This window comes from Typopeltis vanoorti, chromosome 5 (genome assembly GCF_054136105.1).
Source record: "Typopeltis vanoorti isolate ZY-2024b chromosome 5, IOZ_Tvanoo_1.0, whole genome shotgun sequence".
Lineage (NCBI taxonomy): Eukaryota > Metazoa > Arthropoda > Arachnida > Uropygi > Thelyphonidae > Typopeltis > Typopeltis vanoorti.
In genome coordinates, this window is record NC_143553.1 from 6,920,286 (window position 1) to 6,948,247 (window position 27,962).

Genomic DNA, 27,962 nt, shown 5'->3' on the forward strand with positions numbered 1-27,962 from the left:
ATCGTAAAATATCACTTCTTTCGTTTTTAATTTAATGTGGTTAGTTCAGCTTAATTTGGACCGTTTAAAAGTGATACGCGCAGCTGCTCACTGTGCTCGGTATTAATGAGAAAACACTCTGGCTACTTTTTACGTAAGCAGAATCTGTTGAAACAAAACCAGTAAACCAGATATGCCTCAAATGAGACTTTTATTTAAAAAAAATATATCAAACTAAGATTTCATGAAGTTGTTCTTGATAGTTACATCAAGACAAGATCACGAGACCAGCGAGATACCCGTCGACTGAGTATTATCTGGGCCATTTATAAGATTTTCAGGGAAGGGAAGAAAGCAAAACTTCTCGAGACGGATAATTCACCTCAGTTGGCCTTTATAAATATTCTTTGCGTTTTACACAGCTAGTTTAATTATATGCTTTTCATTCAAGGGGGAAAAAATCTTGAAAGATTTAGCCAGCCACAGTAATATTAGAGTAAGGGGTAGATAGAGAACCACCAAAAAAGTGTGTATATATGCATGCATATATATTCGTTGGAATGCACTTTTTAGACGAGTCCCACCTACAAGAGGTTGTAAACCTATAGTGCTTTAGTGCCTTGAACGGGCTAAGGATTTTATTTTGTTTTATTTATTTTTTGTTTCACATCATCCAAAAATCCTGCTTGAGGCAAATATGGAAGTTTTCCGGGCCACTTTAGGCTTCCAATAAGCGGAATAGTGGATGATTTTTAATCAGAGGCAATGATATTCATCTCCCACCTAAACACATTCAAACATATCAACGGGGAGATTTGAGCCCGCAGCCTGTTGGTCGGAGAACGTGTGCGCCGTCCAATCAACCAGATTGACATGAATCTTTCAAGAAATTAAATTCTCTTAAGTAGAAAGTTTCCTCAATGTAAATATACATGCAGTTAATCTAAATATTTTGGGAGTAGCTAGCATTACACAGAGCGATCCCGTAGATTCTTTTGTAACTGACCGTCTCAAACCTCACATTACAAGAATGGATTGTATTAATGTCCGCTCTTTGAAGTTTCTTCTGAGGATTCTAGAAACTAAAACGAAAAATATTTCGTTGCATCATCTACAGAGGAAATATTTCACTGTAACTCGAAACTGCTGCAAGAAGTGAAAATCATAAATGCGGCTGTCTGCATCTGTACCCCTCCTGTAATTTCAACTGGAGAAGAATATGCAAATAAACCGGACAAGAAATGAGCAGAACTCCTGTGCCTCATTTCTTGAGGCATGAGAAATGAGATATCATCTTCTGTTTTAATTGTTATTAAAAACTGAAAAACTATAACCAATAGTCTTTCTTTGGAATAAAAGACACCAACTGCCGTTAAAGTTATGTTTAATTACTGTAGCTGCTATTTCACTAGTGTTTTAAGTAGCATCATCAGCACAAGATTAGCATACTCGAGGAACTTATTAGAAAGCAATACAAAATGGAAGCCCACCCATGCTGTTGTGCGATAACCACAGATCGGGAAACGCGATTTTCTATAAGAAAATGTGCAATGAACATACAGCGACTGGTTTCTATGTTGTGCATAATAGTTGCTAAATCCTCGAGATCCAGTCATTCCTGCTAACGTTTTAATTTATTCAAAGGGCCCCCACAAAATCCATTAAACAGATACTCCAACGTGAAAAAGCCATTTCTGCACACTGACTGGTTTGTCCGCAGCAATCAGCATTGCACGTACAAGAAATTCTGTAGAGAGAGGGAGGCCATGGCGAATCTTCTATTAGTACAACGAAGAAAAGGAAGCGAACGCAAGAGCAGTCTTCTGAGAATCCGATTTCACCAGCATCGAAAAGGACTTGATGAACATGCTCTGGCTACAGACCACATAATCAATTGGAAACATGCAATCCTATTGCGATGTAGCTCCTTCAAATGTGAACGTTCCTCAGGAACTATCTCAGCATTCTGCATCAAACAAATCTTCAGGGATGTGGGTTGGTCATTCGAAATGAAAACATTAAAAAAATCTGCGTATCCTGCGCTTATATTTCTACAGAATGCTAAAAGTAAAGTTTTCCATAATTGTAGTATGCATGTTTTCTTTTTTTTTTTTTTTTTCTGTTTTCTAAAACTTTCTATTGCTATCTGTTCGTACTCGGATTCCAGTACTTAAATATTAACAAAATCTTCTTCATGTAGCTTCCTCAGTGAGAGGGTGCAGCACCATGTCCTTCCAGTTCTCTCTGTTGGTGGCTTTCCTTTTTGTTTCTGCATAGCCTTGTGATCCTGTCCATGAGCTTATATCTTCAAGCCATGTCCTTCGTTTTTTGCCTCTTGATCCTTTACCCATAATTTTTCCTTCTAAAACTGTAAATATCCTCTGTCCTGCTGAACCTCTCAGTATACATGTCCTGCCAATCTCATCTTTCTCTGGATCATTTCCTGTAATAAAGATCTGTGTCTCATTCTCTGTAGGACATCTGTATTTGTCACATGTTCTGTCCATGGGATTTTCAGAGCTCTCCTATAGAACCACATTTCAAAGGCCATTATCTGTTGCCTTTTGAATATCCAGATCTCACTTCCATATGTGAAAACTGGCCACACTAATGTTCTTATCATTCTTTTCTTTGTCTCGATATTCACAGAATTTCTGAGCAGAATCTTATCTTAGGTGAGTAATTAAGGTATTTCAGCTCTGTGTTACTATGCTAACGTTTATCTTATTCCGTTGTGTTTTTTGTTTAATGTCTGAAAGACATGTAAGCCATGAAACTACTTTGTAATTTTTCAACGTTGAAGGAACTTATTGACTTAGTAATGGATCCCTCATTAGAGTCTTAGGGTTGAGAATCATTTCAGTCTGCGTAAGATCTCATTTCTGCCTGTGCCTCTGAGCTAGTTGAAAATATATCGAAGGATGGTATGGAGCGCTAAAGAGGGATATTTACTCAGAGACAGTTGCATTCTGTGGAAAACTCCAGTTCAGATATTATTAGGATAACAAGAATATTCAGAGTTTTATCAGCGACTCCTGATTTTAGGAGTCGCTGATAAAAACCCTCTCGTGGCCTGAGGAAAAGTGATGGTGATATGCATTTGGAATTTTATTTTACATTCCATGTGCACGAACAAATATTCTCTTATTCATGAAAATGGTTTGTTTTTAAAAGCTAACTGATTAGGATCAAGTTGTGTACTTCAACAACAAGGAAGTTTCTGACGGATCATTCATGGAATGAAATAAACTCTCAGAGTGAAACAAAATCTCAACTAATTTTCTGAAGAATATATAAGTACTTCTGAAATCAATTTATTGTAAAATTGTCATAAAATTATCTGATAGGAAGTTTATTAATGTTTAACATTTAAATATTGAGCGAGTGATTCGCGTTCAAAGCCCAAATATGCACGAAATGAACAAGCTTTGTGTATTATCTAATATTTTTTTACCGATTATCACATTATAGCCTGGAAATTCGACTCTCTCAATCTTCTATTCCACCCAGAAGACACACAAAAATTGACATAAACACTCTTGTCTCATAGTTGTAATTGTTACGGCCGTGGATTCATTTCTGGTTGAAGAATATCCACTCTCCTTCATTCGCTTGAATAATACTTAGCGGTTTCAGTAATCGCTGTTGTCTGTCCACTACTATGAAGACGAAATATGGAACCTCTTTCAAGCCACATTAGTACTACAGTAAGCATGGCGCAAGTCTCACACAAGGGCGATGCCATTTATCCCTTCACAAACAAACAAAAAAAATCACTTTCCTAAACATCCAGGGTTTCGACAGGCTCGAAACTCTCAGCCTGTTAGTTGGAAAGCAGAGCATCCATCATTCGGCTAGACACGATTCGCACAAAAGAATGACCAAATGAAATGCAATCTTCATCTCTACTGATAAAAATGTCAGAGCACCCGATGTTTTATTATTATTATTATTATTGCAGAATAAAGGTTCCTTTCTAGATCTCTGAAACTGAATAGTTCGCATGGCTTATACTCATTTTCAGAGACTCAGTTTTTCATCTGGGTATTTTCAGTTTTATGCATTTAGAATTGTACTTTGTGTAATTTTAAAGTAATCCGTTATATGTGTAGCATTGTTATGGAGGTCATCAAATATATCAATTTAGCTAAGCGTTAATGTTCAAGCTTCTCCCTCTGTCAACTGTGCAACTCACTTTACATTTCTGCTAAACATTATTTTAAATCCATGAACGAGTAGGAGAGTACCACTGGGAACAGAAAATATCGATGCATTAAAGATATGTTCAATTAGCACACTTACTTCTGCGCTGAGGAAATTGCAAAATAATCGATTGAAGTGGACAGTATCGAATTGTGATGTCAGATCACTACTATGGGATTTTTTTTTTGTTTTCTCCTTAATTTGCAGGACCTTTTCTAGTAGACAAAAATATTATTTGTCATAGAAAATGCTTTTATAATACTGAATATAAAGTTTGGATTTTGATATGCTGCAAGGTGAAAACTACCAGGATTGATATGAAATGAGTGCTTATTCTTGTAATGAAAGACTTTGTTTTTGCACATTCTAAACTTTAGAGACGAGACGAATAAGGGAGTGGAAAGGTTATTGAAGTTCGTAAAGTTAATGAACAGGTTAAAGTGAACTGCTTTTTTTTATATTTTCCCAAAAATCACACGCAGAGAAACATAGTTTAATCAAAAGGAGCATCACTGTAGAATAATTTTGTATTTTAATTGAAGAGTAATTAATAAACCACTGGAAAATCTTCGAAAGTGTTGTAGCAGTTCAAATAATAGCTAGTTCGACATCATTTTGATATGCAGAGTGCGGTTTAGTGGGATTACAGCAGAAGCAACGAAAGCTATGAGGCCGTGTATTACGTCTGTAAATTGCATTCTCCAGGCAGGAATCGCTTGTTTTATGGAAAGTGAAGTCCTTCCGCGAGACCAGATAATTGACCTTCAGCTAAAAGCCTCTATTAAGATTCCTATACTGGATTTGAACCACGTCTTTTCAGTCAAATGACATTATCGATGCGAACTAAACTACTGAGGCTCCGAAATAGTTGGATGATAGAAGAAAATTCTACAGAAAATATAGAAACAAAAAGCAAGAACGGAACAGGAATCGAAATATTAAAATAACTTGGGATAAATTAGCATAAATCTAAATCGGATTTTTTGATAACACGAAGAAAACAGAACATTGGTAAATCTGCGGTGTCATTAACGTTAGCAAATAAGCATTATTGTGGATTTCATACGAAATGCACAATAATGCGGATTTGTTTTGTGCAAAACTAATAAATGATTTTCTTTTCAATCGCATAATTTTGGAATATTAAAAAAAGTCTGTAATTAATTTAAATATACTTTTCTATATCCCGACATCAAAGAAACATCCGCACTCTATTATATTGTCACTTTCTCCATTAATCCTCTTTTTTTGTAGGGGAGAGGGAGGAAACATGGATTTGTAGTAGGAAAGCACTGGAGTGTATTATCTCTGAGTTTCAATGCATTCAACACTGAAATTCACTGAGAATGCAGAATAAACTCGTTCTCTCCATGTGTGAAGTTGCGCTTACGTGTCTGGATCCACCTCGGCTCCAGGGGGTGCATAAGTGCTGAAATGTTCGGTAGCTTAAGAGTGTGACCTTCCGTATTAAACACACGAGGGTTTTTTTTTACCGTGGGCGAAGAAATAATCTAATTGATTATCGCCTCGTCGGTGATACACCTGCATGGAAATGCTGCTGGTGAGACACGAATTCCGTATCTTTCCACTGACAGCGCCAGTGTGTCCCGACGCCTGATATCCCACGACTGTATTCCGTTCGCCAACTCTCTTGCCCTTGCATACTCAAGGCTGAACGCTCGGCGATATTATATAACAGAAAGTATGCCGTCGTCTCGGCTTGGGATCGATTCGGTAGTGCCAAAAGGATGTCTTAGTCACGGCTCCATTTTTTACCCTTCCTTTTTTTTTTTCCCTATTTGCACGAAGCATATGGTTTCGAGAGTAAAAGGGAGCCTAAGAAGAGGATACAAGAATGCCTACGCGCTGGAGAGAGACGGCGCCTGGGCTTCTTGCCGAGACAGCCACGTGGATTCTGAACGAGCCGACTGAATAAACCAGCGGAATGTACAGTGCTTTCGGACACAGAAATAGGACCACTTTTATCTTCGTATGATGATGGACGACAAAGGCTGTGAAACGAAACCGACAGTTCACCTTTGTCCTTATCAAGGCGCTTCTTAAATGGCGCGCGGTCTCTTCGGTGTTCAGGAATGTTTATTTTTAGGCCAATTCGGAAAGGTCAAAACGTTGATAATTCTGCGGTGCAGTGACGTCCGAATAACTCTTCGCTCTTAAACACTGATTTAGTGCGTCGATTACGCAACCATTTTCATCTTCGGACATACATGGCTTCGACACAACACGAAATTTTCTTCCCACGCAAATTTCAGAGAGCGTCGACAATTCCTTGCTTGTCAACTTTGACTGAAGTCTACTTCAAGCACTTCGCCCTGGTGTGAGAAAGTTCTTGCTGCTTGAATCATCCTGTTATTTGAGGATAGTTTCCTGCAGTCGTTACCCGCGCAACAGCTCCCGTCGTTTAGATGCCTGAATGACCTTTTGTTAATCGAATACATTAAACGCCTTCTTCAGGAAAGTCGGCAGTGATAATTTTCTCACTTTTAATCTTACACAGCAAATGTCTGCTTTGTCATAATGACATATAAAAGCAGTCGGAAGATTTCATGGAAAGAAAAAAATATTCCTGTATAGGAAGGCCCCGGCGTTCATCTGCGTCATTTAATGTTTTACATAAGACCCTATTTATTTATTTTGGGCTCAAAGCATACACACTGAAGAAATCCTTAGCAAGTGCTACTCGGCAAACTTATCGAGAGTAGCTTAAATACATTTTTTTTCACCTCTCAGCCTTTGAACAGTTATGCACCATCCGTATTTAGTCGAAAACCGTCATATAAGAGGAGCTGTTCCCCCGCCATTGGGGAGTGAGTATCTGCACGATTTATTTTTCGCATTTAATTTCTACCGCTTACAGGAATTAAGGAAAATAAAATAGTGCACTTGCTTAAAGTAATTTTACATCTGAAGTGTAGATCGAATGCATTTATTTTTACAATAATCGTATCGGCTCGCTTCTATCCCTGAAAAAAGGGAAATACTCGGTGTATAAGATGCCCTGATATTTCAACTAGTGTCTAACGAACTTCATGTATCAAATATCCAAAATTAACAAATTTTCTTTCATAGACGATAGCCTTTTACTGTTGAACAGCGATGGGAAAGGGGGGGGGGAAGAATAAATAAATAAACTGAATGCTGACCGGGTCGTAAGAGGATTTGATTTGATCTAGAGCCTTGTTTCTTGGAATAAGCGAGGGCACTTCAGTAAATAAATAATTTATATTTTTCATATTCATAGATCTCATATCCTAGATATTTCTCTAAGACTGTCCAATCAAGAAATTGTTTGGCACGAGATAAGGAATAAGAATAGAAGAACATATGGCCAATTAAGCACCTATATCAATGAAGAACATATTTGAAGGTGGTATTACTGTAAATATTATTTAAAGCAATACCGCCGTTGAGGTTGTTTTGATGGGATTATCGCTGAAATGGTAATGTCATACAAACAACCTCAATGTTCTCTTTCGAAGGGAAAATGTTCAGCAGCGAAATCTTTATCGCAGGTGTTTTAGGTCCAAACTAGCAGGTGAAAAACTCATCTGTCGTGATTCAAGAGCAATACAACGCCATAACAGACTCCCTGCCGTCGACGGTTAGTAAGCAGTGCTTCCGTATGTCAGCTTTTTTTTTTGTTTTATTATTGTTATTTCCTGGATCATGCACTGTTACTAACAGTGGACACAGGATCTTCCACTCGAAAAAAAGAAATCATGGAGTCTTGAGCACGTCTTGACTAAATGCCCTCACTAAAAGGGTAACAATTTTTCCAGTTTTGGACTCAAAAGAATTTTCCTGAATTTTCTTATATATTACAAGCCTACTTTTGCAATATTTCGGGGAAAAATACTCTGGTATAAAGAATTTAACTTGAATAAAATAAGACGTATAAGTTAGGAAGCCACCGTACAATTTTTCCATCAGGTATAATTTTTGAGAAAAATGCAAATGAAATTTTATTAAAGTTTATTACGTTGCAGATCATTTTGTGATGTCTCATGAAAAGTAAATATTTCTCATTGTTTATTTTGAAATTAGAAGCAGAAGAGAAATTGGATGCATCTTCATGGACTTAAATTCTGATTTATCCACCCAAGAACGCGCTTTGACAGCAATTGACATGCAAGACAAGAATGACTGCTTCTGTAATGAATGTCAGGATTAGTTGATTGGTGTGACTTAACGCGAGTTAAGTGAATGCAGATAGAGCGTCCAGAAATACTTTAATTATTACGTGAACAGAAATTTCGAAATATTCCGAATACTCCATATTATGTTTGCGATGCATAATTCCTTGAAATGACAACTGCTCGTGTTAGAAAAATTATATGAACTGCATTTCGGATATAAAATAAAGGACGGGATAAAATGTGGGTTTGCCTAGCATTGTGCTGTTAATGAGAGGTTGGTTGAATAAGTCGAGAGGGATGAATGCCATTCCTCAATCTCAGTAATGTGGAGGAACAAAAAAGTTACGCCATTTATTAACTACTTCGTAAAAATTCAATGTAGCTTAAAAATATCAAAGCGCTTTCCATCGATTTTTTACAGAGGTCAAGTCCCATGAGAATGTTGCAAAAATAACTTGTTTCTCTGTATATTTTGTACTAGATATTTTTTGTAAAAAACCCTTTGGAAGTTGACTGTATATACTCCTTTAATAAGATTATTTCAGAGGGTTAAAAAACAAGGCAATGTTTTGCCGCCGGAGCTGTTATGTAATAGATCTACATGGCGGCATAAGAAAGGTTGTTTATGAAATTTTGTATGTACGTGAAAGGCTTACAAGCTCTGCACGTAAACACCTCCGAAGTCGGTCTGAAAGGTTCAAATAACTTTCCGATGGCCGGCAACTTACAATCAAAAGATAGCACAGAAGAGAATAAAGGGCGGAACGAACTTGAAACTTAAGATGAAAGAATCATGCCGAATTCTTCGGGGGTTACAAACTTCGTGCGAGGTCTCAGAGAAGGATAATAAAAAGGGACTGAGCCAAGCATAAAGAGCTTCCCGGTTCGAGACGTCGCTAGAGAGACGACTTCTAGGCCAGAGAGAGGGAACAGATTCGGGAGTCCATAAGAGAGTCAGTTGGCGGCAATTACGGTCATTGGAGGCGGCTGTTCGAGCTATTGCAGACGGCAGTTTTCCAGGCATTTTCGGCGAGCCAAAGCAGAGGAGAAAAGGCGATGTAAATTACCCGAAGCAACTTTGCTCGGAAGATTTCTTTTTCGCCGTGGGAGAACAACCTTTTGCCGGTCATAGTTCACAGCCAACTATTTTCCCGTTGAGATATATTACTGAAGCCAGACATTCCTGAGGAAGCTCAAGATCTGAATTGAAAGAAATGCCATAAGACTGTAGTGAAAGACTTTTGCCTGAATGTGCGATGCTGAGTCCTTTATAAGTTAAAACCTTTTGTATATTCCCTCTCATAGTAGGTTGTAGATGGACTTTTAAGAGAATTTTAAGAGATTGTTCAATAGTAGTAAGAAATGTCATTAAGAGAATCGATTGGCATATTGGAAATTGATATAAATTTTGTAAAGATAACTTAACAGAGAGTTAGCTAACCTCTTTACAAGTAAACTTGAAGTTTAATAAGTTGAATTTGTAAGTGGAGAGTAAATAAGATTGTGAGTTAAAGAAGTTAGTGTTAAAGTAAATAGGTTATAATTTATGCTAAAGATTTTATAAATGGATAGAGAAAGCAATCTCCCTAATGTCTAAATTCATGTATATTTCATAGTAATGTAAATAAATTGTTTTGTTCTTTTTGTTAAAAGAGTGCTGCCTGTTTTTTTTTTACAACTGCACTTTTCCTAAATAAAACACACTTGTGAGCTGGAAAGTAAGTGATATAGCCGAAGCGAAGCGTAAAGTTAAGTAAAAGAATAGACCACGACTGTTTGTGTAAAGTTTATTGAAGGAATTTGTGTTAGAGAGAGAAATCTTTTGCCCGTATTATTGAGTTTTATGCTAATTAAATGATATTAGTGGCGCAGTCTAAATTAAATAAATTTACTAGTATCTCAGACATAAGACTCGTAGTGCGAAGGGTAGATAAACATAGTACGTAATAATATAAGCAAGAAAGATTCAGAGAGAGAAAGCGCGCACAGCTAAATTAGAATCACGGCACATGCCCAGATCTGGGCGCCAGGGTTTCTTCTTGATGGGGAGGAGGTGGAGAGGGTCCAGAGACGAGTGACCAAGATGATAGCAGGTCTGTGGAATGAACCTTATGAGAACAGGTTGAAGATTTGTGGGTTGCAGGAATTGGTTGATAGGCGGAAAGGGGGTGATATGATTGAGACATTGAAATTACTGAAGGCTTTCTATAAGATTAATTCAGAGGATATTTTTGAGAACAGGACTGGTGGTGGGAGGACTAGGGGCCATCCATGGAAACTGGGCAAGAGTGTGGTTAGAAAGGGTGTTAGAGCTAGGTTTTTTACTTGGAGAGTGGTGAATGAGTGGAATAAGTTGCCAGAGTCTGTTGTGGGTGCCATGACTGTGAATGAGTTAAAAGCAAAGTATGATAGATACTGTGTGAATATCGAATAGTTGTTTAAGGCCTCCCTCGATGAGTCTAAGGACTCCTTGGAGTTTCCCGTAATAATAATAATATATAAGGTATAGAGAAAAAATAAAGATACTTAAAATAAAGATAAATTAATAATAAGAAGAAACAGCCTAAGGAGTTTGCCTCAGGTACCTCGGGTTTGCCACGCCCATACTCACTTTAGTGAGTATGGGCGTGGCAAATCCGAGGTACCTGATGTTGGACCATTCCTTACTTAATGTAATATACATCTGTTATATTATCTGTAGACTGGTCCTTCCTCTTGCTTTCTTTCTTCTCTTCTTGCTCCTTCCCTCGAATGCTATTAGAGTATTCGAGGGGAATCTTTCCTATTTTGCTGTGTCATTTCATCTTGTGCTAACAGGACAGTATCAAACACTGTAACATGATCAGGCCATCAAAAAAATGTTCAGACCGCATCGTCCGTCGCGCGGGTTACCAAGGGACACGTTCGGGTTTTAGGCAGAGAGACCCGTTCGAAAAATATGTTACAGTCTCCCTTAGACACCACTCCTCAGCACTCTGCTAGAGGAAACTCCATCAATGGGCCCACTACCCGTTTGGGGAGGTGTTTAGAGGCAGCACAAAGAAATGGTTCTGCAAAAGGACGGAAATAGCAACGACAACTGCACCAGACTATGGCTTTAGGCAACTGGAACATCTTCTCTCTGATAGGGAAGGAGTTGGAACTGGTCTAGGAAGCCAAGCGCTACCGGCTAGACTTAGTCGGGCTTTCTTCGACCAAGAGGAGAGGCTCTGGAACTGTCGACCAGGATAAGGGCTGGAAGCTCTACTACTCTGGTGTGAGCCCAACAGTGTCTGCTCAGGCTTCAGATGAAAAACCATGATTTGGCTGTGGTGCAAGCCTATGCACCTAATCTGGACTCAGAATACTCTGCCTTCCTAGAGGAAGTGGATGCTGCTTTTGACAGGGTGGCAGACATGGAATCAGTCCTGCTAATGGGTGACTTCAATGCACATGTTGGAACAGATGACCAGACATGGAGGGGTGTGGTAGGGGGGAACGGCGACCCTGACCTTAAAGCGAATGGGTTGAAATTATTGGACTTCTGCTGTACTAACAGCTTGTCCATAATGAATACCTTCTTCCAGCACCGAGAAGTCCATAAATATACTTAGTACAGGGATACACTAGAAGAAAGGTCTCTGATTGACTTCTTTATAGTCTCAGCAGACCAATTTTCCTCAGTGTTGGACGTTCGTGTGAGAAGAGGGGGCAGAACTGTCAACTGACCACCACCTTGTTGTGTGCACTCTACGGCTTCAGAAACCAGATGCTACCATCAACGCTGGTAGGCCTATGCAGCTATACCGCGTGAAATGGGAGGCATTGGAAAATGAGGCTGTGAAGAAGAATTTTGCAGATGATATTTCTCCAGGTTCAAAGAGATTCCCAAGCATACTGCAGATGTTGAGGAGGAGTGAAAGCTATTCAGAACAGCTGTCACTGCCTCTGCACTCTCATGCTGTGGCAGAAAAAGGCTCGGCGTGGCAACGGGCAGTGAGAAAAGGACACCTTGGTGGAACCAAGAAGTCCAAAAAACTGTCCGGGCAAAAAAGGAGTCCTACCTAACATGGCTTAGGGTCAGGTCACCTGAGATGCGTTTGCGGTATGCTGAGGCACGAAAAACTGCTGCTGAAGACAGCAAAGTAAAGATTTGCAGTAAAGACAGCAAAGCAGAAGGCTTGGGAATCCTTTGGAGAAAGATTAGACTCATCCTATGCAAATGCAAACAAAGTATTCTGGCAAACCATCCGCCGCCTTCGAGGGAGGAAATCGTGCATAGCAAGGGCTGCTGGCGATGATGGTGCACTTTTAACAACCGAGAAGGATATCCTCCACAGATGGAGGGAATACTTTGAGAGCCTTCGTAACCCGGGTGGCCCAGCAGTTGTGGACATCCAAGAGGTGCAGATCGGGGCAATGACTGGTCTCACAGCAGAAGAGGTCCATTTAGCAATAAAATCGCTAAAATCGGGCAAGGCTGCTGGCGATGATGAAATTCGGCCCGAAATGCTAAAAGCCTTAAATTGAGACGGTGTTCTCTGGATGACTCGAGTGTATCAGGCTGCTTGGATATCTGGGTGAGCACCAAAGCAATGGCAGACAGGCATAATAATAACAGTATTCAAGAAGGGAGACCAGAAGAATTGCAGTAACTATCGTGGCATCTCTCTGCTCAGTCTGCCTGGGAAAGTGTATGCTAGGTGCTTGGAAAGACGGTGCAGGAGCATAGTTGAGTCAAAGTTCCAGGAAGAAAAATGTGACTTTCGTCCTGGTAGAAGCACCACTGACCAAATCTTCACTTTAAGGCAAGTGTTTGAGAAATCTTGGGAATATGCCAAGAATGTCTACACATGTTTTGTGGACTTGGAGAAGGTATATGACCGGGTTCCTCGGGATAAGCTTTGGCAAGTAGTACAGGAGTATGGAGTGGATGGCCAACTATTAGCTGCCATCAAGTCCCTGTATGAATGCCCAGAGTTTTGTGTCAGGCTATACAGCACAAAGTCTGAACCTTTCACAGTCTCCGTTGGCCTCCGCCAAGGCCATGTTCTGTCACCCCTCCTTTTCATAATATTTATGAACTGGATTGATAGGCACAGCCGAGGCAGTGAGTGTGTCAGAATTGGAAGATGTAGTATTGGACATCTGTTTTTTGCAGATGACCTAGTTCTGCTTAGATCTTCCAGAGATGACCTCCAGCGGACCCTGGATAGGTTTGTAGCTGTTTGTGCAGACGCTAGAATGAAGATCAGTGTGGCCAAAACTGAAACATTTGTGGTCTCAAGACAACCATCCCAGTGCACACTACATGTAAGTGGAGTCCCAATGAGGCAGGTGGAGAAGTTTAAATACCTTGGGTCGATATTCACGAATGATGGAAAATGGGACGTACAGCTAGATACTCGAATTGACTTAGCAAGCCCAATATTGCGGGAGCCTGGCCGTTCGGTAGTATTGAAGTGCGAGTTAAGCCAGAAGGCAAAGCTGCCTGTCTTCAATATAGTCTATGTCCCCATCCTAGCCAATGATCATTAGAGTTGGGTAATGATCGAAAGAATGCGGACACGAATCCAAGCGGCTGAAATGAGGTTCCTTCGAGGGGTTGCGGGGCTGACAAGACTCGACAGAATCAGAAGCTCTGCAATTCGGGAAACCCTCAATACTCAACCGCTGCTTCTCCGTGTTGAGAGATCACAGTTACGTTGGTACGGGCACCTGGTCAGAATGCCACAAGAGAGGCTCCCTCAGCAGGCCCTCTTTGCCAAGCGAAAGGGTGGGAGGCCAAGGACTCGCTGGATAGATTATATCCAAAACCTTGGGTGGACACGTTTGGGAATCTCACCAGACCACCTGAGCTTGGTGGCAGAGGATCGTGACCATTGGAAGTTCCTCTTGCAGCTGTTGCCCCCACAACCCAATTAGGAAAGGTGGGCCTTGAAGATGTATGTATGTATGTATGTATGTATAAGAAACAGCCTTCGTTTGCAACTTTTACTTAACCAATGCAACGGAACAAATAAGTAAGTGGTGGTGGGAGAGGGGGGGGGGTAAGTATCCAAACCTCCCGAAGCACTAGTATGTCACAGTGTACTAAATCCGTTTCTGATGGGTTTACTAGATGAAAAAGATGAAGTGCTGTTTATTTGAATGGCAGTGCAAAGAAAAAATTCACTAATAGTAACGAGAAATTAGCTGAAGGCAATGAAATGCAAAAGTATCTAATACAAAATATAAATAAAATTACTGAAAAAAAAAAAGAAAAGTGTTTCATTTTGATTGTTTTGTTTATTTTACGTTGAAATTTGCATGTCTCGTTCGATATGCTGTGAATTACTTTTCCCGAAGCCAGTTAAAACAGAATCCAGTACACTTCTGCATCAAAGCGAATAAATGAGATTAGAGAAGAAATCCGATTTGGACATTTAATTAGCACATCACAGTTAGAATGGCAGAAAGTTGAAAGAATAACGGATTTTTTTTTTTTTAAAAGTATGATGAAATTATTCAGAAATATTGGAGCTGTATTTAGCAAGAAAGTTCATATGAACGTGATATGGCGCTTTATTTAGCACTGTTCGGGACATTTTCATCAGTAATTAAAAGAAATGAAGCGAAGTTGAGTTTTATTTGCTGCATCCGCTGGACCTTCGGGAAATGATCCAATAGGAGGATATTTCGGGTGTGACCATACGTAAACAGACGCGCGGTTAAATACGGGCGGGGAGGGAGAAATTGTACAGATGTCTTCGAAAAGACTTCAGTTGAAATAATTCAAACCCTTTCCGTATTTGACTTGGACCGTAGTGCTCCAGAGGAGATCTGACGCATTTTTCTCTCATAAATTCAATTCAAGAGTGTTTTCATCTTATGGTTGTTATTAGTGAACACTCCTAAAAAACTCGCCTTCCTCCGTTGGACATGCCACACTTCATTCTCTTTAGCAACCAAAAATAATGAACGCTATTCATACTTCGTGAAAAAATCACTAGAGGATACTGAAAACACGTGCCGCATTGTAAACAGCACGGCACTTATCTTTCCTGCAGGTTGCGAATTAGTATGCATTTCTGTAATTAAAAACTCATTCGACTTGCAGTTGCAGATCTAAAGACGAAATTAGAAACGTTCCGCTAAAAGCTCTCTCTCCCCCAGTGCACATCTCTGATATAATGAACGGGAGAGAGAGAAATTTAATTAATGTTGGTCTGTACTTATAAACAGCGAATAGTTACTAGAGAAATAAAAAGAAATGAAACAACTAAAATCGTTCAGCTACTAGAGATTTTTCGTAATAGGAGCTCATATGAAAACATAATTAAAACTGAATATCGACAATTCGAGTTCTTCTATTTCAACTAGTATCTGTTTAAGAAATCGGACATAAAACTGCTTGTTTTGAGTGAGGTATCTCATCAATCACTATATTTCAGCATAAATAGAAACATCTGGCAGAATTTGTTTTTTTGTTTCGTGTTGCACACACACGCTGGCTCGGAAAGCAGGATCCAGGAGATGATAAATAGGCTTACTTAATGACCGAACGATGAGGCATCAAAATAAAGAACAGACAGGCAAAACAACAGTACTTATTGGCTTTGGCAACGAATTAAACTTAAGTCGAGACTGAAATAAACAAGGAAATGGCTTAAACAATCACATGATGCATTTTTACAATAGGCTTCTTGTATAGCGATATAATTCATTATCAAATCTTTTTAGAGATCCTAGCTAGCAAATTTCATTATATTTGATCAAGCCAGAATAGAGTTATAGCAATACATATTTTCGACACGTTTTCTTCAGGACGGAAACAAAACTTGCAATGGATCCACAAATTAAGTATTCCACAATAGCAAACAGTAATTCCAGAATAACTTTCGGGGAAGGACAAATTGCTTACATTTGGGAACAATCACTTAAATTAACTCGAAGCTGGTATTAATAGCTGGTATAAGTAAAAACAAAAACTCCGATAATGAAAAGAGATTATATGACATAATTAAAACATTGAAGGGTTAATGTATCCTACTCTTATAACTGCGTAGTAGTCCATTTTTTAATTTTCCTTAAGATTGTAGTTTATTTTATTTTCGACCCATTTTGATTGCCATTGCTTCACTCAACAAACGCTGCCTATTTCTTCATGTTTGCGTCATATTTCTCCTGGTACTTATCCGCGCTGATCCGCTTAACAGGATCTAAGAAACTTACTTTCCTAGATCCCGCTTTCTTGTATTACGTGAGTGTTTCTTCTATTTGTAAACAAGATATCAATCTCTGCTAGACTGCGCATATATTAAGAAGGAATTTGTTTAATTGCTGATCAAAACTCCGCTCAAGCAAGCAGAAGTGTATCATGGAATAATGCTTCATGGAAGCAGCGGGTTCTCCTTTTAGCAACTGTGAATGGTAAGCTACCCAACAGTAGCTGTTCTACGTTCGACTTCAACTTAAAAAAAATTCTTTAGAATTAAAAAAAAAAAAAAAGCGATATTCTCCAGCAATGAGCACTCCAAGGGATAGTTCGACTAAGTGCTGTTCGCAGCACTCAGTCGAAAGTGCTAGCGTTACAAGGATGAGTAAGTACAACTGCCTGAAATGTATCTTTGACATTTCGAAATTCACTGGAAACGCTGCCGGATTTCAGAGTAATATTGCTGCGTCTTCGCATCGGTATTATGTACCTGCGAAAACTGACCGGATCGGTTTCGTATAATTAGTAAAATTTAATCTTCTCGAATTGTACTTCAAGGACACAGAACGATTGGGTATTTCGAAAGATGAAACTGTTCGAGCTCTCTCATTGCACGGGAACATAATCTGCTCTCATTCTAAGAACAACCTTAACTGCGCAATGCCATTTCATGTGACTGAAAGGTGCACGTCGAAACAAGATTTCTCAGCTGATATCTGAGGCGTGTTTCGGTTTGCATGCACAAATAATTTTTCGATAAATTCGGAATCCACGCTTCGATTATGTTCAAAACTTTCAACGCACACTGTTGCCTTCTGTGAACTATTCTCTCCCTCGCACGTGCCTTTTGAAATCTGCAATATTTCACTTTCTTGTGAAGTTTCGATCGGTGAGCTATGCTGAAAACAATTGGCGCAATGCCAGACAATTTTACGCTGTTCTTCTATCATAATATTCCAAATACTGCACGGGAAATATCCAGGCCAGTGTGGCTAGGACGAGATCTGTACGCGTCTGGCCTATATAACCTCTGGGAGCCAACACGGTGACCTGAATTGATGCATTTCCGGCAGCAGCGTACGGAAAGATTTCCATCACCCGTCGTACTTCACTACTTCTGAAATGCGTCTGCTAATTATGAAACAGAAAACAGAACACTGAAACGGCATCTTAATTACACTCGCAAAACAGTTTAAACAACACTTAGAAAACTTTTGTCTCTGCCATTATGGTCTCTTTAATGCATGAGGTAGCCATTCTCTCTCTCTCCCTTTACCAGACCACGCCACATAATATTCGTAACTTATATATATATATATATATATATATATATATATATATATATATATATATATATATATATATATATATATATTAGCGCCTAATTGTCTGACGCTATATATAGGTTTGGGGGAAAACACGAACGTAATATATTATAAAGAATATTTTGTTTGGGGCTGTTTTTAAATTCGGGGCCATGCAAAACAAAGACTTTTGTCTATGGCTCTGTTCCGTTCTCTTCACTTGCTTAAAACATGAATCGCGTTTCTTTTCTCAGATGTTCCGTCATTATTTGTCTTATTTCTGTCAGCACGCATAAATATCACCTTCCCCCGTGCAATTAGCGAACTCATTAAGGAAACTACACCCTCGCTGTGCAGACAGATATTTTAAGTATTAGCATTTGCGTAAACGGATAGCAATCTCAGCACCAAATTAATAAAATCTTAATGTGGCTCCGACTTCCCAAGTTGCCTGTTTGTACAAGATATAGTTCAAGACATACATATATATACAAGCAATACTTATGTTAATAACAAAACTAACCCTTGACTCTTGCTCATTGCTCCAAGATATTGCCCCCCCCCCTTTAAGTTCAAAAATAATTGTGCGAACCTCATTAAGTTGGGCTCAATCAGATCTCATGTACTCGTAAAACTGGAATCTGATATCATGGAAAACATTGTCACATCTGCATCCCACTAAACTGTTTTATTGTATAAACCTAGCTTATAAAATTTCTTGGTATCTTTAACATAATATATACCCAAGGTAAAAAACTTTCTACATATTACTCTCATCCTGAGATTTTTATTTAATGAGGTCAAAGCACCTTATGGCAACTTGTTTAGGTAAAATATTTATAAGCTCTGTATTACTTCACCCTGGCATTTTTTAGGTCTGGCTCCCACTGACGAGACCTCAATAAAGGTCGAAACCGGTATGGGTAGCGACCAATACCTTAATGCATAGCATCATACATCTCTGCAAGGAAATGTGTTTTGCATTAGGGGAAAATTCTAAGGAAAGTGATCAGCACTTGCTCCACCTTTACCACGAGTTGCCTTATGTTGCACTACGTGCGGCTGCAAACATGACTTACTTGTCTGTTTGCTTACTTGGAAAAAAGGATTAAAAACAACTAGCTTATAAAATTGCTTGATGTACTCAATATCCACTGGTTTCCGGTTTATCTAAGGGGTACATATCATTTGTGTCGACTGATGAAGAAATAACAGAATCTAACTATCGTGAAATATTCAGAGATTTCTTATTTATCTTCCAAACTCCCCCTAAAGGAGAATAAACAATTACCTGAGGTTTTATTTAAATCAAACATTAAATAAACTCTTCCTTGATATGATCGATCGAAGAAATCCAAACCATAGTAAACGCCCATTTTTTTTTAAAGTAACAAATTGGTTCCACTCAAGTCAACTTACTCAAAATGCCGCAAGAACAAAATATGTAATTTTAACTTGCGAAATGCAACGTGTGAAACGAACTTCTCTAAACTATTAATCTCACGACTGGTATCGTAAAGCAGTTGTGTGGAAATCGACAATTAGCTTTTTTAAGATGAAAAACTGATTGTAATTTAAGTTGGAAGCCGCACATCTCGTGTCTTCAAGAAAATAAATGATATGTGAATAAATGAAATGAAATGAAAAGAAAAGATTAAGCAGACTTTTATCATTTGAATAGATTCTTAAATGTTTAAAAATGTTAAAAAGATTATATTCTGCACAGATTCAAAGCGAACTACAGTACGGAATTCTAAGGTGAGGAGAAATCTATCGTACTACACCGAAGCCTCTATTTTCGACTGAAAGTAATTCAGATCTTAACTAGAAACATACACTGCTTGGAAAGAAGTCAATGGATATCTCCATGGGCAAGGTGCATCGTGCTATGTAACGAGTCACGTGTTTTTGTAGCAGGCATAAATTGGAGGAACATGACGCTCTCAAGTCAGTACAATTGTGCTTGGGTGAAATGACTGCGAGAAAGGAACTGATGGAGTTTGAAAGAGGCGTTATGATAGGATGTCATGTTGCAGGTCTATCTGTTCGGCAATCTTTGACAAATTGGGACACCTCAGGTCAAATAATCAGTGACATCATACTGAGATGGAAGTGCGGGAAGTCAACTGCAAGTGCTACCTGCAATGTTAATAACAAAACGAACCCTTCACGCTTGCTCATAGCTCTGAAATATTGAATCCTCCCTTAAGTTCAAAGTTATCGCGCGAACCTCATTAAGTTGGACTCAATCAGATAATAGGAAAGACAATATGTAAAGAAAACCGCCATTCGTCCGCCGACACCTTGAATGTGGAGTTCACAGCATCGACTAGAACACGAATCTGCGCAAAAACATTCAGAACCGAGGCTCCCAAAATGGGTTTCCATGGTAGGACCGCAATATGCAAACTACATTACCCGAACCAACATGTGGACTCGTCTTGAATAGTTCAAAGAGCATGCATAGGGAACGTGGAAGATTGGAAAGCTGTGTTATGGAGCGAAGAATCACGCTATGCCCTCTACCGAGCAGATGGACGGGTGTGCTGGATGTCGGGTGAACGTCTCTTACCAGAGAGTAACCCCAACTATGAAATTCGGAGATGGCGGTATGATAGTATGGTCCTGTTTTTCCTGGTTTGGCGTCGGATCTCTATTTGTGGTGCCATGAACATTAAACTCAGAGAGGTATCTGAACATTCTAGACGATGTAATGCTTCCTATTTTGTGGGCGTTTCTACGGAACTGACCATTGTTTCTTTCAACAAGAAACAACGCACCGTGTTGTAAGGCTGCTACTGCTTCAACTGAGTGGTTTGTGCACACTTGACTGGCTTTCTCAGAGCCCTGATCTCAATCCAATTGAACATTTGTGGGATGAACCGGAGAGTCGAGTGAGGTCAAAGGTCGTCCGTCCCGTAACAGTCCAAGACGTCATTACATTTCTACAAGAAGAATGGTCCAAAATTCCTACTGATCCTACGCTTGTGAAAAGTGGTCGTAGGATTGCAGTCATCGCAGCGAAAGGAGGTCCTACATCACATTAAGGTGGCACCATGGCTGTTTGTTCCTCACACTACGGTGTCCGTTGACTTCTTTCGATGCAGTGTATACGGTTATTGCAATGTGCAATAAATGCACAGCACTAAATATATATCTTAGATATGTCTACTTATATAGGCTATCGTTATTCGTAAAAAAGGAATACTTAAATATTGAACGGGATATTTTCCCGTTCCTAAATCGTATAACGAAACTACGAGTACATGAATTGTATGCTTATTTTCTTTAGCAGATAACTCGTCCTCGACTGCAGATGAGTTAGCTGGTCTAATCAGAAGTCTTCCTCTCAGAAATAAAAGATTTTCATTCTTCAGAAATAAATCGATGAGAACATAACTAAATCAAGAATAACACACTGACCTTAGTTGCTTCGGCATTAAATGAACGCTGACGTAACTTGAAAGTTACATTATACACATGATTTATCTTCGACAGTCGCTCGATAGTATTCGGAAATGTTAACTTTTTTTTTTGTAATTTTTGAAATGAACTGAGATACTGGTTCCGTTTTCTAAAATTCGATGGCTTTACTTTAAAAAATGTTCACCCTTCTTTATGATGCGATATCATTCTAGTCTTCCTTTCTCTCTTTTCCCAAGAGAAGCGTTCAGTAGGGAGGAGTGGGCCATTTATATGGTCCACACTTACAGTTTTCCATTTATATCTGTGTCGTATAACATGCAAAATTGTCAGAAGATGATCATCAGAAAATCTTTGATATTATAATGCATGTAAGTTACAAATATGCCTACAGCATTTGTTGCTTTTATTGCGACTTTGACACTTGCATTTGTAGCATCAAGTGTGTGTGAGAGAGAGAGAGAGATATCATTGGCACACATCAGCATTATTTCGAGGAAGCTTGAACCTCCCTCATACCATTTCAGAGGGTGTCGGCCTGAAATACTCCCGTTTCCGCCGGAATTACGTATCCGGTACTATTTACCGCGACCACCAGAGGAGGGTGACACCTTTCTGTAGCTGATCCCCATCTGGGACCACTTCCTTCCCAGACGATGTTCCCATAGCAACAGCCACTAGAAAGCTCCTAACGCCAGTATCGATTCTGGCACAATGCCAGCAACATTCTTCTTGTCCAAAAGTGAAAGTTCGGCCATAATAGCTAGGTCACTGCCAAGACGTCCTTGCTCATCTGCTCCATGCATTTCTTTCCCCACTGCTTCCGGATCAAATGCTAGAAAAAGGGTGTAAAGGGACATTTATTTTCTGCAATGAAGCACGGGGGTGATATTCTCACAGAGTTTAAACAGAAAAGAACCTACAAAGAATTCGCATACATACGAGTACATATACAGTATATACACATGTACCTCTGCCACTAATTCTACAATAAAATTCAGCAGGTACCGTAGTACAGAGAATTTTGAAATTCGCTGTGCAATGTTAGAATGGTAGACGAGTATGGAAAGTTGGCTATTGACTAATCGCCTTTAAACATCATGCGCATGCAGACTCTATCAAAATTTCTTAGTTACTAGAGGCGCCCTTAGTTACATTTTTAAAAATGAAATAAACCTTGCCTATAAATGTGCTAGACTAGTACAGCTACTTCCGAAAAGAATTCAGCCTGTCTATTTATACTACAGAAATGACCTTTCAAAGATATGGGGATTTTCGTGGTTCCTGATTGTTGCATTTTTGAATGAAATATTTCCTGAAGTAATTTATTTCGTAAGAAAATAACTGATCTGAATGTGCATCTTCTCACGTTAAAAAAAAAAAAAAAAAAAAAAACATTACTGACACCCTTTAGCCATCTGTTTAGTAGTGTTGTCCACTGAGGCATGGGTTCGAATCCTACTGTATTAGAGATATGAATGACTAAGTGGAGTGCTGGATGATGGTCATTGTCCTGTGTAAGACCATGGTTGAGGTTCGAAGCATCTTGAAAAAAGCTCATATTTGCTCTTTAGAGAAAGGTTTCCGGATTATCTAACTTATAGTCCAATCCGTATACTTAATATTCCTTAGTTTCAGTTTTTATTGGCGGATTAACATAAAAATAGTGTTAATATATATTGGAGTGTAGTTAATTTAGTATATTTCTCTTAGTACTACTACTACAGGTCTTGTTAAAAACAAAACAGATGTTTTATGACGATTATTTCACTTTGTAAAAATATTGCATATTTTCAAATAGAAACAAAGCACATCACCTGCTCACTCGTGCTTTCCTTCCCCCACACCCCTTTCCCACAATGTAAATTGTATATTTCATTCGGTTGCAGGACTAGATGGCATCTTCATATTAGAAGCGACATGGTTTTCACCAGTCAGGGAGAGCTGACCCGCAATTGACAGCCAATGCAAACCGGTCATAAAGTCTTGTCGTAACAATTATCTTTAGTAAGATGGATCAGCGAGAGGAACATTATTAACAGTGGAGCAATGTTAAAATTAACTTTCGAGTGACTGCGATAAATTTTATGCATCCAAATACTGCTTACCAGTTATTCGTCCCATCCAAATAGACTGAACACGAGTGCCACACTTGCTTATTTACTTGACCCCTTTTTCGCCAAATGCAGAGGAGAGTCATCTTTTTTGTCGACTTCACTAACGATTCGCACATCCCAGGATATATATATATATATTTAATTTTAATTTTTCACTTTAAATAGCTGCATGGAATCGGATAGTTAACCTCCAGTTAAATTTGCCTCGTCGTGGTGGTTGACAGTTAAGCTGATTTTTAGCTGAACTAACTTTGCAGTCCTTAAGTGACTGTTTCTTCCTTCTTGGGCATGACCCTCGTTTTCTAGGGGTTGTTGTGCCGTGTTTTGTCTGTCAGTATTAGATTAAAAATTGGAAAAGGGAAAACTATAATGCAGCAACCATGCAAGAAGCGATACGTCAATACACTTTCTCGTGAATAAACCACAAGGCAAACTTAAAATGTACACATTTAATACGAGATATTTTTGTTTTGTTTTTACATTGTTAGTAATGTTGTGTGGGGGGGAGAGTATTGTGCGAGAAGGGCCTCAAGTATTAGGGTCATGTAAGTGCGCAACTATTGTCAAGAACATTACATGAAAGTAACTCCAGTTGTCTCCTAGTGATAACAAAATTACTGCCTCTTTGTCACAGTATCGTCACAAAAGTTTATGAATAAACTTACTTAAATTGTTGCAAATAGTTTATCGAGTAGGAATGCTAGATAATATTCCTTAAGATAATAAATTTAAGAATTTTGTTCTTCAAATATCATGAAATGAAATATTACTCTGCATTTAATCCTCCTTTCTTTATCAGCCAAGCTAATCAGCTTGGCTGATTAATAACAGAGCTGTCTGTGAACACCTCCTGACTGTCTGTCGCGTCAGACAGACAGACAGCCAGGAGTCGAGGTGCCTACGTGTCTGTCTGCAACGAAACTGGACTAAGTCCAGTGTGGTTAATAGCCAAAGATTAAAAAGAGGGAAAAAATGCTATTAAATCGCGTACGACCTTTATTGGCTTAAAGTGAGTCTTGTGAGAATTTTTCCAGTACATGTCACGGTTTTGCAAGTAGTGTACTGATGGAACTGGTCAGCTGAAAAACATTGGCAACGCCATCTGTATTGAATCGCGGACAAGCATTTATAATTAAAAAAAATAGAAAAAAAACTGACATATAATTTCACATGCATAGTTTTAACGTAAAGTATCTAAAGTGTCTGCGCCCTCCTGGATTAGAGGATTGAAAACAAGAAAATTATCCGAGAAATTTAGCGTTCAGGCTCAATTCTACTTCACCTCAAACATTCATTCCTAAAAAATTAAAAAAAAAAAGCAGTTTATTATAGGTAACGTCCGTCCATCAAACAGTAGCTCTACAGCTCTTTGTTATTGACGCTTCGACACTCGCAATTCAGCTCTGTCAAGAGCTATTAAATTTCCATCCGATCTCGATTTTTTGTTTTCCACCATTCGTTACATCATGTGGTGATGACATCGCACCTGTCAAAAATGTTGTGATAAATTCAATATTTCATTTAACAGCATCGCTTCAATCGCTACCAGTGTTTACTCGAAGAGGACGAGAAAATACTACAGCCAATAGGTGATCAACAGCACACCTTCGATAATAATAGAAGTTTTTCTCTTCCACATTTTTTTAGTTTCATTTAAAGAAATCTTTTTTAATATATTTTTGAGATGGGCAGTCTACATTTGTAATTATAATTATTCACTTCTTCATAACCGTAGCAGAGCAATACATTTATATTCGAGTTATTAACACCTTCATAAATGGTGACAAGGATCCAAAGCTATCTCAAAGAAAATTCCTAAGGTCCCTATTCTTAGTCGTCATCGACAGTTGTTTATGACTATAGATGATTCTGAACACGTTGTAGCCATGGACGTGGCAAACTTTGGCCATCTTATGTTCCTAAACCCTAACTTGCATTATTACCTAAAATAGAACGAATTTTATTTTGACAGGTCGATTTTTTTTTAATTTAGGTTAAAAGCCCGTGTTTCTTAGAGACAGAATGAAAAAAAAATTTAAAAAAAAAAGAGCTTAGGAAAATTTTCTCTAGTGGGTGACTGGAATCGAACCTAACAAAGTCTTTCTTCTGTAAGTTTAGCCTCATGGAAGCAGAAATGTAGGTTATTACATAAATACACTCTAAAAATCCTATAAACCCTATTAAATTCATAATTTGGCCAAAATATTGCAATACCAGTGATAAAATGAAACTGAAAAAGTGATTGTCTCGCTCGTTGAACGATTTGAACAAAGCAAAAAAAAAAAAAAAAAAAGGGCTTGGGATGAGATAACATTCGACGATGGAGAAGGTTGAAGTTCTTATTTGCAAGTAGTTCCTAAGGACGTTTATTTTTCTTCAACCTGATCCGCTGCTGGACGAAGGTCTCCCGCAGTTTTCTCCATTTCATTTCATTCTCTTTTCAGCTTTTCCCATCCATCGCATTCCAACAATCATAGCAATTTCACCTTGCCATTTTTTCATTTGTCTTTCCCTTTTTTTTACTATCATCCGTAGGTCTCCATTCCGTCAGTAATTTAGGCCATTTTTCAATGTCTCCATCTCCATTTTGGATGCATAATGTAACTGATGAGGTCCTGTACACCTGTTCTCAATATTAGCAAATAAGAGCATATCCTGTCTTTAAGTGTCTCACCGAGCATTCTTTTTCTTTCTTCTCTGGACAACTTGCAATTCGTGAAGCATATTTTGAAAGTTTTGTTTAAATTTATCTTCAACCAGATTTGACTGGACACTCGGGATAATTCCCTTTGTTTTAATTCTATATCTTTTACCAAGAGAACTGTATCATCAGCCAAGTATAAATGAGTCGGAATCTTTCCATTAAATTTAATTGCTTCATTCTTTCAGTTCATTTCATGAAAAACTTCCTTTAAGGTAGATATAAAGAGTTTGAGTATCACCCTGTTTGAGTCTCTATTTACTGGAAAATTTTCACTTTTTTTTATGTAGTTCAATAACAGAGATGTCATACCCCACATATTTCAAGGTTTCTATATGTATGTTTTTTTCTATTCCCTGCTTGAACAATGATTCTAGCAGGATAGTTGGGGATTTGATGGAGTCCAATGCTTTTTCAAAGTCCACAAAGGTTAAACAGAGAAATTTATTATATGAATTTGCCCATTTCTATAATTTGCCTAAGAGCATGGCATGTATACGACGATCAACGATACCGTAATTAAGTCAAACCTTGTCTGCTCCTCTGATTGCATATACTCAAGCTGTTGCATTATTCTGCTATTTATTACCGTTGTAAATATTTCTATACTGCTGGTAATAAAATAATGGGCCTACGATTTTTAATATTCTCCTTTTCACCATTTTTATAAATAATTATTATTAATGTACTGTTCCATACTTATGGCCTTTTTCTCTGTTTTAAACATTTTGAGAAAGACTTGGTCTTTTTCACGCTGACAAATAATATGAGAAATAATAACAGCCTGTTATTGTTTACCGCAGTATAAGTAAACATGTTTATACTTATGTTTTTCTATGCTATGGTATTTTTTTCTCTGCACATTTAAAATTCTTCGTATAGACTTCCTAAATAACAGGATGCCACGAAGTGTTCAATTTTCGCTTTAATTCTGTCTTAAGTATACTGTTAAATATGTTTGCATTCTTGAGTTTTTTCATTCCCTAGAAGTGGCATTAAGACGTTATTTTAAAGAAAACTTTAAGATTCCATCTGGATTAAGAGTCAGATAAATATGAATTTTTCTGCAAGCAATAGTAATCTGATAAGCTCGTAGTATTCTTGTTTCAAGACTCGGCTATCTTTTCTTATTTTGGAAGATCTTTAGTATGAAACTAAACATATCAGAAAAGGTTTTACCTCCAGATATTTAAATAACTGACTAGAATGACCATGCAATTTTAATAGTCAAATGACTATTAATTGACTTTTTTTTTTTCACTGACTTATTTTCTCGTTTGTAGTCTTGGGCTGTAGTTTATGTTGCATTTTAAGTAGTTAATTATGAACGTCATTTACATGCAATTTACTCCCATACAGAGTTACCTATTGTCTAGTGACAGCATGTATATATATATATAATGTATTTCTCTCCCAGTAGGACCATAAACTGATTCCAGATCTTTAGCAACCGTTCGCTCAAGAAATCAGTTGGATTTGATTTAGTGTAAACATTTTAACGTTTTATTTTGATTTCGTGACTAAACTTTAAATCACGTAAATTATGTGCATAAGTTTCGATACAGAGAAGACTCCACAATAAGTAAAATTTGTATTGAGAAAAATCCTTTATATCAAATATTGAAAACATTGCCAATCAGGTCTGAAAATTTAGTCATTCTGTGCACAGTTTGCTTCTTATTTGCCAACTGATGTAAGGGATAACGTCTTTCTAAACCACCTCTTAATCGCTCTTTCATGAGAATATTGTAAATGCATAATTATCTGGTTTCCGCGGGAAACTCTTTAAGCAGTCAGTCGACAACTCTGGATATTTGAGTTATCCTAAATTTAAAGTCACTTTGACACTAAGGGCTTTTTTTTTTTTTTTTTTTTCATGCGGCTGGGAAGTTGCTGAGACGA

The 27,962-nt window shown here is 38.3% G+C and overlaps 1 protein-coding gene across 4 annotated transcripts in view; it reads left to right on the forward strand.

Moving 5' to 3' along the window:
• Positions 1-27,962, forward strand: part of sloth2 (ubiquinol-cytochrome c reductase complex assembly factor 6 sloth 2) — a 369,803-nt gene that overhangs the window by 161,170 nt on the left and 180,671 nt on the right. Inside the window, exon 1 of one of the 4 annotated variants that reach the window (XM_090392238.1) lies at positions 6,111-7,010. The exons of the other annotated variants lie outside the window; for them this stretch is intronic. The gene's annotated coding sequence lies outside the window, so the exon portion shown is untranslated. Of the gene's footprint in view, positions 1-6,110; positions 7,011-27,962 lie in introns of those variants that run through there. 4 annotated transcript variants of the gene reach the window in all.